Source organism: Lissotriton helveticus, chromosome 1_1, assembly GCF_964261635.1.
Source record: "Lissotriton helveticus chromosome 1_1, aLisHel1.1, whole genome shotgun sequence".
NCBI classification, from domain to species: Eukaryota; Metazoa; Chordata; class Amphibia; order Caudata; family Salamandridae; genus Lissotriton; species Lissotriton helveticus.
The window spans coordinates 1,659,949,058-1,659,961,994 of NC_136057.1; positions in this window are offsets into that span (position 1 = coordinate 1,659,949,058).

A 12,937-nucleotide genomic window follows, 5' to 3' on the forward strand; every position below is an offset into this window, starting at 1 on the left:
CACATGACGCATTTGTCTTCCGTCACAGTGGGATATACCGTAGACTCTCAAGAGGGGAGTTTGGCGAGGGATACCTACTCGGTAAATACCTTCAGACATAGGGATAATTTGTAACAATTACCATGTGCATTTCACAGACTAACCTTTTATTTCAAACCCACAGGTGACAGTGCTTATGCAGTACTGGATTTCATCTTGACTCCCTACCTCAATCCCACCAATGCTAGTGAACGCAGGTACAACAGGGCACACATTGCAACCAGAGGCACAATCGAACGGACATTTGGGATTCTTAAAAGCAGATTTCCGTGCCTCCATAAAAGTGGAGGTGCACTTCAATACAGCCCCAATACGTGTTGCAAAATAGTGGTGGCTTGTGCCATGCTGCATAATATTGCCACAAGAAAAGGGACACCAGTGGAGCTGAGTGACTTAGGATCCTCTGACGTTGAGGGGCCTGGACCTGGACGTATGGTAGCTGGAAGAGCTGTTGCAGCGGCTGGCCGCCAGAGGCGTGATGAGATTACGCGCAACTATTTCTAGGTAAGAAAAAAAGACACAATGCCATATCATGTACGTGTGAATGTGGTTTATTAATCCTTACTTGCAGGATATATATTAACAGAAAACGTTCAGGCATAGTAGTCATACTACATATGTGTGGCACATGTTTCAGTCACAGTGCTCAGAAGAATAAAGGAGTGACTTTAGAGTGAGATGATGCACAGTCTGATGCTAATTAGAAGGAGTAGGCCTATTGGTCCTGCCACTACGGTGCCTCTCTAAGGTGGGCGGTGGGGTGGTGCTGCTCCGAACTGACTGCATATCCTCCTCACTTGGAGTTAGTACTCCAGGCCCTGTTGTGCATACTTGGCGCAACTCATCCACAGCAGTTGTTACTTGTAAAAGTGCATTTGCAACGTCCTGTGCAGCATGTGTGAATTGACGCTGCATCTCAATGCTGCGCCTGGCCTGGATGCTTGTTGTAGCCGCCAAGCGGTTGATGGCCCGGGTATTCCTATCTTGGCGTTGCAAAGCTCTGCGCCTAGCAGAACCCTCTGTGCGCAATTCCTCACATACCGTCTGTAGGCCATCCCTCAGGTCATTCCTAAGTCCCCTGAAGCCTTCCCTCACCTCCCTTTGTAATAGTTTAATGTTCTTGGCTTGCAGGCGCTGCACCTGCAACATATTGAGTTCCAGGCCTGCAAAAACAGAATCCTCGCCTCGCCCTTCAACATTGTTGGTCGTGCGCCGTCTGCGCCTGGCTGTACTTCGTGGGACATGCTGGTCTGTTGCAGGTCCCTCTTGCTGTGGCTGTGTGTCCTCATTGGTAACATTTTCAACACTTGCATCTGCTTCATCCTGTATTGGCGCAAGTGGTCTTACAATGTGTCTCCTCTTTTGCCTGTGAGTGGTCACGGGGCTGTCCTCCCCATCATTGTTCACATCTTGGCTGGCATCTCCTGAGTCAAAACTCTCACCGACTGTCCTACTGCCTGAGGGCTGTGTTGATGATGGTGCTGTGGACAGAACAGCACACATTAATTGACTGTACTAACTTGCACTGTATAAATACATTTTTTCACACCTATTTCATTTACATTGGTGTATTGTTACCCTGTCATGACCTGCAGAATATATGTTGGACTATTTTAACAGCAATTTTTGCACTTTCATTTACATGTGACTACATCTCCCATGATGCATTGCTATGTCTGCCTGTGTGCCTGCTCTGGACTACCTATCTTGTTTCCTGACCCTTGGTCACTGCCGGGGGGTGTTGGGGGGGGTGTAAGGGGTGTGAGGGTATGCTTCTTACCTTTTCCAGATGCTGGCTGGTCAGAGCTGTCAAGATCAGCCACTCCTCCCACACTCTCTGGTTGCAGGGTCCCCTCCACCAGTTCTTCATGGGGTGTGGAGTCAGAAACAGATGAGGTCCCACCACCTGTTATCCTGGACTGCTCCAGCCTGGCAGCTATTTTTTCCTTGGAGAGCAGGCCATACCAGCGCTTTCTGAGGTCCTCCACACTCCGGGGTGTCACACCCACAGCATTCACCTTATGCTGGATTTCTTCCCAAATTCTCCTTTTGGCACCTCCCTGGATTTTTTCCCAAATAATAATTCATGGTTTGACACCATTTAATGTATCAAAGCCTCCAGTTCTGCCTCAGAAAATGTTTGCTTTCTTTTCCTGGAGCTTTCACTCTCCTGCTGCTGGGATTCCTGCCTGGGCGTGTCTCCACTTTCAGCCATGTTTCTCCAGGAACACAGTACACTCTCACAAACACACCTTCACTCTGCCTCTGAATCAGGAACTCGGGTGCAGCATGGGTAGTCAATCACTTCCTGGTTGTGATGTCATCATGCTGCACCAGAGTCCCTGATTGGCTTCATTGCAAAATTCGCAAAATTGCGATTTTTCGCAAAAATTTCGATTTTTCTGTGCGATTTCGCAATTTTGGCGATTCCTTAAGGTTAAGGAATCACACTAGGGTAAATCGCAAATAAATAGCGATTTCTAAGGAATCGCTAAATATTTGCGATTTCTTTCATACATACCGATTTGCGAATCTGAATGTGCGATTCGGTAAAAATCGCAAATAAAGATTCGCAAATCGGTACTTTCATACATATGGCCCTAAGTCTCTTTTAGAACATAAGGATCCCCTTCACAAGTAGCTTGGCTAGATACACTAAGGCTGTTTTTCTTTATTGACAAATGAAACCTTTGACCCTGCTTCCCTGCCAATCTTCGAATACATTCCCCAGTATTACATATTCGTTTTTCCCAATGTGAAAGAATGAAAAGTCGCACTCCATTCCGTGTCTGCACACATATTCGTACATGTCTCTTCTACTAATTACTGAAACTCCATGATTCAACCTATAGTTTTGTTTTTAAGCTAAACTACTTGATGACAACCAAAGGTGAGGTCTCTAGACACTTTAGTGTTTCTCCTTTGATTATTTTTAGGTTTTGCCTGCACTGCCTGTGCTTGAGAAATCTACTGTTTTTAATATAAACATAAATGGGACTTACATCCTGCCTCCTTTCTTTCCTGGCTTCTCATTGTTTCCTGTGCTTGGTACTTACTTTTCCTCCATTTCTATTGGCTGTAGCATATTTTCCTGCATTTACCAATGCTTGTTCCTTGTCTGCTTCTCTTATCAGTTTCTCGCTACCGAAACACTGTTAACATCAGCTTTGGTGGAACTATATTTTCATAAAGTTTTGCCTTTTACTATTGCAGCATTTATATAAAAATGTATCACCCAGAGAGATTATCCCCCAGATTCATCATTGTCCCGTTTTGCGAGTCCTTAATAGCGATTATTAAGGAATCGCTATTAAAGACTCGCAAAACGGGATTCATGTAGAAATCGCAATTTTATTTGCGATTCCTACAGCTTCCTTATTTGCGATTAGCAAATTGCTAATCGCAAATAAGGAATGACTCCCCATTCATTCCTATGGCCTAAAGACCCATAGGAATGAATGGGGAGTCATTCCTTATTTGCGATTAGCAATTTGCTAATCGCAAATAAGGATGCGATTTCAAGGGTGCCAGGGGTGTCCAAAGGACACCCTGTAGCACCCCTGAAATGTAAATGTAGACTGAAGTGCATTTTTCTAAGTTTTCGCTATTTACCACGATGTCAGACTTTGCGGTAAATAGCGGCCAAAAATAGCGATTTCGCATTTTTTAAAAGGTTCATGAATAGCATTTAAGGAATCTCAAATAGAGATTCCTTAAATGCGATTGCAATTTGATAAATCGCAATTATTTGCGATTTTTCAAATTGCGAGTTCATGAACCATTGATGAATCTCAAATGCCATTTTTGCGGGCCCAAACGGCCGAATTTTGCGATTCGCACCGTTTGCGCTCGCAAAAATGCTTGATAAATCTACCGGTAAGTGATTTGCATGGATCACAGGATGGTGTGGGGGTCTGCTGAGGCTAGAACTGGGGCCCCCAGCTCTCGGGTCAGTAGCTCTGGCTGCTGTGCCACATTCTTCCCACTCCCATGTTATCTGTCAGGGAGCTCTGAGCTCTTTCCTTCTCCCAGACGATGATTGATGAAAACAGCTCTTTATTCATTACATAGGCTAAAACGATGCATTACCAATGCTTGTTTGGAGCTGAAACTTTTATTACTGTAGCCATGTTTGGTCTTTTACCTTTCATTTAATCTCTGGGAAAGTAAGCTTTATTAATTCTCTGCATTCTCTGCATACTTGTGTTTTCCCTTAAATAGCTGAGGAAAACTCATGTTTCAGGGATTCCAACTTTAGTGGTAATTGTCATATATTATTATTACTGAAAACCGATGTTTCGATAACTGTCGCCATACGCCCAGGTATCTCTTACTGAAAACAATCAGAACAATACTTTGAGTATACTAGCCCGCAGCTGGGCCGAATTAAATCGAGACACCTCCTAAATTGTTTGTCGTACTAGTTTGATTTTCATCAACACTGGGGAATGAGGAGAAATTTAGCAAAGCCTCGTCATCTCATGATAATAGAATACTGCTCAAAAAAGCATAAGGCATCCTCCTCTCGCAGGCACGGTTTAAAGTATCCACTTCTGTAACCCTGCTAAGAAAGCCACTTAAAGTTATAAAGGGACCCTCACCACAAACCTTTCGTGGCAGGCTTGGTCTTCGGGTTCCTCACCCACAATGACGGGTCATCTGGGTGGGCTCACCCTGAGTCAGGGAGTTTATAATAATGTCCGAATCAGGCAGCAGGGTCACTGGGCACTTTTAAACGTTCCCGGTAGAGGAGGGTATCTTTCTTATCCCTTTTTAGGTATCAGCCTGCGATGGCTGCGCGCGATGGCTGCGCTTGCACAGTCTCACTGGCGAGAAAGAGAGAACATCACTAGCGAGGTTAATCCCCGCCCCTCTTCTCCATTGGCTGGCCTCCTAAACGGTGGCCAGCCATTGGAGAAGAGGTCCTAGTGACGTCTTCTTTCTCTTTAAGCCCCGTCCTTTTCAGATTGGGTTCCATGACTTACTGCTGCAGTAAATGTTTTCTTATCTTCTTTATGGGTCCAGATGTCGGAACTGGGGTGGCTTGGTGAGCAAAATAATGATGGATTAAACCCAGATCTGTGACTGGGGGTGAATGTTTAGCCATTGTGCAACATTCCGCCCATCATATTGTATGTTTTCGGTCCAGATGGCCCCAAAATGAAGATAAGGGACCTTTTACCCCAACAGGAAGTCCGGGTGCCCAGTCTGAAAAGGACGGGGCTTAGAGACAAATGGCGAGCGCTTGTTTTAATTTAATTTCACGGCCGCCAGTGCTTGTTAGTGATCCGACTCCCAATACCTAGATTTTGTCAGCCTCCACTGTGGCCTCCTCCCAAGAAAACTCCTGTGGGTTGAATTTGTGAGGCTTAGGAGGGCCAAAGTCCTTGCCTTTGCATGTGTTCACGGTTGCACAAGTAACATGTTATCACAAATCAACTGCACTAGATCAGACCAGACTGGACTGAAGCAGCACATTTTCCTGGGCTTGTCTAGGCTCTCCATACCCAATCCATGCTGCAGCGACCCCCTCCCCTTTCTTTCCAAATGAACTATCCCCTTCGTGGCCAATTGGGGCTTGACAGCTCACACACACCCTTTTCCCAATCCTAGACAAACATTTCCCCCACCCCTCTTTCACACACCGCTTCTCTCACCTCCCTGCCAGCGCCGGTCTCACCAAGGCTAGATATGATCTCTGAGGCCCCTCACCCGTCCCACCGTGACCTCACCTCCCCTTCACGAAGGTCGCTCTCTCAAACCCTTTCTCCTCAGCTTCGGTGCCATCAACTGCTACAGCGGTCAGTCCAAGAATCTTTTTACCTTAAAAAAGCAGGAGCGAGTCTGCAGAGAACAATCACAGAAACACGAACAGACCCAGTCACACCCTCACACACCCTCTCACCATCACACCCCCTCACCCTCACACACCCTCACACCCTCTCACCCTCACACTCTCACCCCCTCACCCTCTCACCCTCACACCCCCTCACACCCTCACACACCCTCTCACTCACACCCCCTCAGCCTCCCACCCTCACACACCCTCTCACCCACTCACCCTCACCCTAACACACCCTCACCCTCACACCCCCTCACCCTTACACCTCCTCACCCTCACCCCCTCACCCTCACACCCCCTCACCCTCACACCCCATCACCCCCACACCCCTCACCCTCACAACCCCTAACCCTCACCCCCTCACCCCCTCACCCTCACTCACCCTCACCCTCACACCCTCACCCTCACACACCCTCACTCCCCCTCACCCCCACACACCCCCTCACCCTCACACCCCCTCACCCTCATACCCCCTCACCCTCACACACCCTCATGCTCACACTCCCTCACCCTCAGCAACCTCACCCTCACACCCCCTCAACCTCACACACTCACCCTCTCACCCTCACCCTCTCACCCTCACACACCCTCACACCCTCACACCCCTTCACCCTCATACCCTCACCCCCTCACCCTCCCACCCTCACACACCATCACCCTCACACACCCTCTTACCCACACATCCTCACCCTCACACCCCCTCACCCGTACACCTCCTCACCCTCACTCCCTCACCGTCACACCCCCTCACCCTCACACCCCATCACCCCCACACCCCTCACAAGCCCTAACCCTCACCCCACCTCACCCTCACACCCCCTCATCCCCTCACCCACCCTCACCCTCACACCCTCACCCTCACACACCCTCACACACCCTCACCCTCACTCCCCCTCACCCCCACACACCCCCTCACCCTCACACCCCCTCACCCTCACACCCTCATTCTCACACACCCTCATGCTCACACTCCCTCACCCTCACCCCCTCACCCTCAGCAACCTCACCCTCACACCCCCTCAAACTCACACACTCACACACCCTCACCCTCTCACCCTCACACACCCTCACCCTCACACCCTCACACCCCTTCACCCTCACACCCCCTCACCCTCACACACCCTCAACCACCCTCACACCCCCTTACCCTCACACACCCACACCCTCACACCCCTCACCCTCACACCTGCTCACATCCTCACCCTCACACACCCTCACCCTCACACACCCTCACCAACCCTCTCACCCTCACACACCCTTTCACCCCCTCTCACTCACCCTTACACATCCTCACTCACCCTCACACACCCTCTCACCCTCACACTCACACCCCCTCACCCTCACATCCCCTCACCCTCACCCCCCTCACCCTCACACCCTCACCCTCACACCCACTCACCCTCACACCCCCTCACCCCCTCACCCTCACACCCCCTCACCCTCATGCACCCTCTCACCCCCTCACCCTAACATGCCACCACCCTCACACACCCTCAACCTCACACCCTCACCCTCACACCCCCTCACCCTCACCTTCACACCCTCACACACCCTCATCCTCACACTCTCACCCCCTCACCCTCTCACCCTCACACCCCCTCACACCCTCACACACCCTCTCACTCACACCCCCTCAGCCTCCCACCCTCACACACCCTCTCACCCACTCACCCTCACCCTAACACACCCTCACCCTCACACCCCCTCACCCTTACACCTCCTCACCCTCACCCCCTCACCCTCACACCCCCTCACCCTCACACCCCATCACCCCCACACCCCTCACCCTCACAACCCCTAACCCTCACCCCCCTCACCCCCTCACCCTCACTCACCCTCACCCTCACACCCTCACCCTCACACACCCTCACACACCCTCACTCCCCCTCACCCCCACACACCCCCTCACCCTCACACCCCCTCACCCTCACACCCCCTCACCCTCACACACCCTCATGCTCACACTCCCTCACCCTCAGCAACCTCACCCTCACACCCCCTCAACCTCACACACTCACCCTCTCACCCTCACCCTCTCACCCTCACACACCCTCACCCTCACACCCTCACACCCCTTCACCCTCATACCCTCACCCCCTCACCCTCCCACCCTCACACACCATCACCCTCACACACCCTCTTACCCACACATCCTCACCCTCACACCCCCTCACCCTTACACCTCCTCACCCTCACTCCCTCACCGTCACACCCCCTCACCCTCACACCCCATCACCCCCACACCCCTCACAAGCCCTAACCCTCACCCCACCCTCACACCCCCTCATCCCCTCACCCACCCTCACCCTCACACCCTCACCCTCACACACCCTCACACACCCTCACCCTCACTCCCCCTCACCCCCACACACCCCCTCACCCTCACACCCCCTCACCCTCACACCCTCATCCTCACACACCCTCATGCTCACACTCCCTCACCCTCACCCCCTCACCCTCAGCAACCTCACCCTCACACCCCCTCAAACTCACACACTCACACACCCTCACCCTCTCACCCTCACACACCCTCACCCTCACACCCTCACACCCCTTCACCCTCACACCCCCTCACCCTCACACACCCTCAACCACCCTCACACCCCCTTACCCTCACACACCCACACCCTCACACCCCTCACCCTCACACCCGCTCACATCCTCACCCTCACACACCCTCACCCTCACACACCCTCACCAACCCTCTCACCCTCACACACCCTTTCACCCCCTCTCACTCACCCTTACACATCCTCACTCACCCTCACACACCCTCTCACCCTCACACTCACACCCCCTCACCCTCACATCCCCTCACCCTCACCCCCCTCACCCTCACACCCTCACCCTCACACCCACTCACCCTCACACCCCCTCACCCTCACCCCCTCACCCTCACACACCCTCAAACCCCCTCACCCTCATGCACCCTCTCACCCCCTCACCCTAACATGCCACCACCCTCACACACCCTCAACCTCACACCCTCACCCTCACACCCCCTCACCCTCACCTTCACACCCTCACACACCCTCACCCTCACACCCCCTCACACCCCTCACCTTCACCCTCACACCCCCTTACACCTCTTCACACCACCTCACACCACCTCACCCTCACACACCCTCACACCCTCACATCCCCTCACCCTCACACCCCTTCACCTTCATACACCCTCACCCTCACACCCTCACTTAACCTCACCCTCACACCCCCTCACAACCCCTCACCCTCACTCTCACACCCCCTCACATCCCCTCACCCTCACAAACCCTCAACCTCAACCCCCTCGCCCTCACACCCCCCACACCCTCACACTCCCTCACTCTCACACACCCTCACCCTCACACACCCTCACACACCCCCTCACCCTCACCCCCCCCCTCACCCTCACACACCCTCACACCCTCACCCTCTCACCCTCACCCCCCCTCACCCTCTCACCCTCACCCTCACACCCTCACCCTCACACACCCTCACCCTCACACACCCTCACCCCCTCACCCCCACACCCCTTCCCCTCACCCTCACACCCACTCACCCTCACTCACCCTCACCCACCATCACCCCCTCACCCCCTCACCCTCACCCACCCTCACACACCCTCACCCTCACACATCCTCACCCTCACACACCCTCACCCTCACTCACCCTCACACCCCTCACCCTCACAACCCCTCACACCCTCTCACCTTCACACACCCTCACTCACCCTCACCCACCCTCACACACCCTCACACCTTCACCCTCACCCCCCTCACCCTCACACCCCCTCACTCTCACACACCCTCACCCTCACACACCCTCATTCACCCTCACCCCCTCACACCCCCTCACCCTCACAACCCTCTCACCCTCACACACCCTCAATCTTGCATTCCTTGTGAGTGTTTACTTTTTCCAGGATATTATACTTGTCTTGTGCATAGTTTGAATGGCGTTGCATCCAGTTGGTAATAACGGGCGCAACCGAGTTGTGACTGAAGGCAGTGCAAGTTTCTCTTAGTGCCTGACAGTGGAGCGAAAAACTGTTGTGAATACATTGTCATCCAATCATTGGCCGCTCTGCAATCACACAGAGCAATGGTCACCCATGCCAGTTGCAGTTGTGAGTCTATGTGAATGTGTGGGTAGGTTGGCGTTCTATGGGAATTTAATGCATATGTTTAAGCCACGCCCTTAATTGTACAGGCTCCTCCTCTTTTAGGGAATCCCGCTATTTTCATTCCACTTAAAGCCCAGAGCTCTCAAACTTGCTTTGGATGCCCCCTTTCAGGAAAACACCCAACTCAACCTCCCGTACCACATTCAGTCATTCCAGTCTGAGCCAGTTGCTCATTCATACTGTCATAAAGGTATGATTTTGGGCGTCCTTCCGGTCTCACTAACAGTACTGCTCAGAGGTTTGCAAAAATCGCTTTACCTATTGCAAACCTACATGCCTAGGTCTCACACACAGTGGTCGAAGTGGGAAAGAAAAAGTAGGGGAACTGTGGGTGGAGAATCAGGGGGCGGGAGTAACCGAAGATTGAATCAGTGGGCGGAGTCAGGGGTGTGGCTATAAATAGCAAAACATACCAATTTTTAGTATGTTTAGCATTTCACTGACCAGTTACAGCTTATAACGTTATTTAATTAAAACAATGGATAAACATGTTTATTTGAGGTTTAATTCAGGAAAAAGCAAACACTCATAGGGAATACAGGTTTATGTAAAGCGTGTGAAATGTAAGCAGGAACAACATGTTACCTCAGTGGCGTCACTAGGGTTGGTATCACCCAGTGCGGGTAACTCATGGTGTCACCCCCTCACGACTTACCGCATTGAAGCACACAGGAACATCCCCAGGGTTCATTAACTAAAACAAATTAAACTGTTGGGCAGAGAAGCATATTGCGTGCACCGGAACTCCCAAGGCATTATGCTAAATACAGTCCTCAATAGTGTTGATACTTACTGTCTCTCAAGCGTTTGCCGCCAGTGCTGGATATTCTTGGACATGTGTTTCATGCTTAGTTGGTACTTGTCCCGTTTGGTTGTGCTTGACAGGCTGCTTCCCAATAGGAATTTCCTTCACCTCACAGTCAAGCAGTGTGTGCTCGATAAAGGACGTAGGTCGGTGCCAAGCACTTTTATATGATGATAAATATTCAGGGACTCATTTATGAAAACGGTCACATCGCTGGGTGAAAACAGCGATGCAACAGTTTTCAGTGTGCCCTCCTTGCAACACCGTGGTTGCGCCATATTAAATGTACACCGCTCCACATCGCAAGGAGTTACAAATATGTCAGTATTACTGTCGTATCTGTAGGTCCAAAAGTGATGCATTGCTGGGGTGTGTATGAAAACAGACACAACTCTAGCAATGTTTCCTTTCACATGGGGGAAGCCCCATGTGAAATGGCCTGTGTCAGTCTTATGCATGCTGTGAGGCAGGGATAAGATATTGACGCAGTAGTGTCCTAGAAGTGTTGCAGTGAAAATTCATAGATTTCACAGCACCACTTTTACAACCCTTTATTGCGGGGGAATGTACACCCTGCATACATTATACCTGACGCAGGTATAATTAACCCTGGGCGAAGCACTACGCTACGCTCGCGGAGTTTGCGAAGTTTTCGCAACTTCGCACTACGCGAGCTGCACGTAGCACAGTGCGAGCATGCGTAGTGCAGCGTAGCGGTAATTTTTTGCTTGTTCGCGGTCCTGAACGTCATGTTCGCGACCGCGAGCAAGCAAAATGACATCCCGGCGAGATTCTCAACGCGAGGAGGTCAGGTTTCTCATTGTGAGTGGTTGCGCATGCTCACGACCGCTCCAAATGAGAAACTACCTGTTCGCGTTGAGAAAGCTGCCGCTCGAGTAATAATCTACTCGAGCAGCAGAAAACGACAGCTCGCACTGTGCAAGATGCCGTTTTCAATGCTTGCACAGTGCCGGATGCTTGTCCGCACTGAGCAATCATTGAAAACGCATCTTGCACAGTGCGAACATGCTACTACGCAGCTCGCGTAGTGCTACGTGAAGTTCGCGTAGTGCGAAGTGCACTTCGCGTAGCTTCGCGTAGCGCTACTTCGCGAACTACGCCCACCCTTAGGTATAATGTAGTGCAGTCCTTTACAAAGTGACGCATCTGCTTAGATGCATCACTTTGTAAATGTGGAGCATTTTGTACGCTGCAGCAGTGTCACAAACTGTGGTGCAACAGCAGCATAAAAAGTGTCGCAGGCCTTTGTAAATAGGGCCCTCAGTTGTCAGCGTGTCACATACTATCCTTTTATGCTGGACATAAAATACCATCAAATATCCTTGCAAGCTCTTGTTAGGAAAGATTATGCACTCTAATTTACAACAGTAATTCAAAATCCTCATTAATAATTCAATAATCTGAATCAGTTTCACTATCTCTGATTCAATTAAATGTATCATCCCAATGATACTAAGAATGTACTAAAATGTTTTATGGTGATTTCCCATTGAGTAAAGAAGTAGTGTCTGGGCGCACCAAATGGCTTACTCTGTTGAAATATTAAATGGGATTGGGCTAAACTCAAAGAAGTAGAATACATATAATATTCAGTGGTACACAACTCCACCCTGCCCACTAAACATTAAATGTAATGAGTGCCCAACAGTGCATACACCAAGCAACAGCAGCAGTGGAAACTTACATCACACATACTGAAAAGACACAGCACAGCCAGAAGCAGTGGAAGCTTCCCTCATACCCACAGAACAGGTACAGATTGTTAGCTTAAGTGCACCCTTTCCACAAAACACAACACAGTGCAGGTACAGAGAAGTAGCTGTGCATGATGCGCTCAGACACAAAACAGGCAGGAAAAGCAGCAGCAAAGCAAGCTAACCTCACAGAGCGAACAGGTGGAAGTTGGAACACAACAAGAAGCTAGACAAACATGGGGATACTGGTCTCCTCTGGTCGGCAGGGACATGTTAATGAACCTTTCTTCTGGTTGTAAAGAAGGTACCCGACTTGTCATTATAAATTGTGTCATGCCTCTAGAGCTTAGCTGGTATCAGCAGCACCCTAG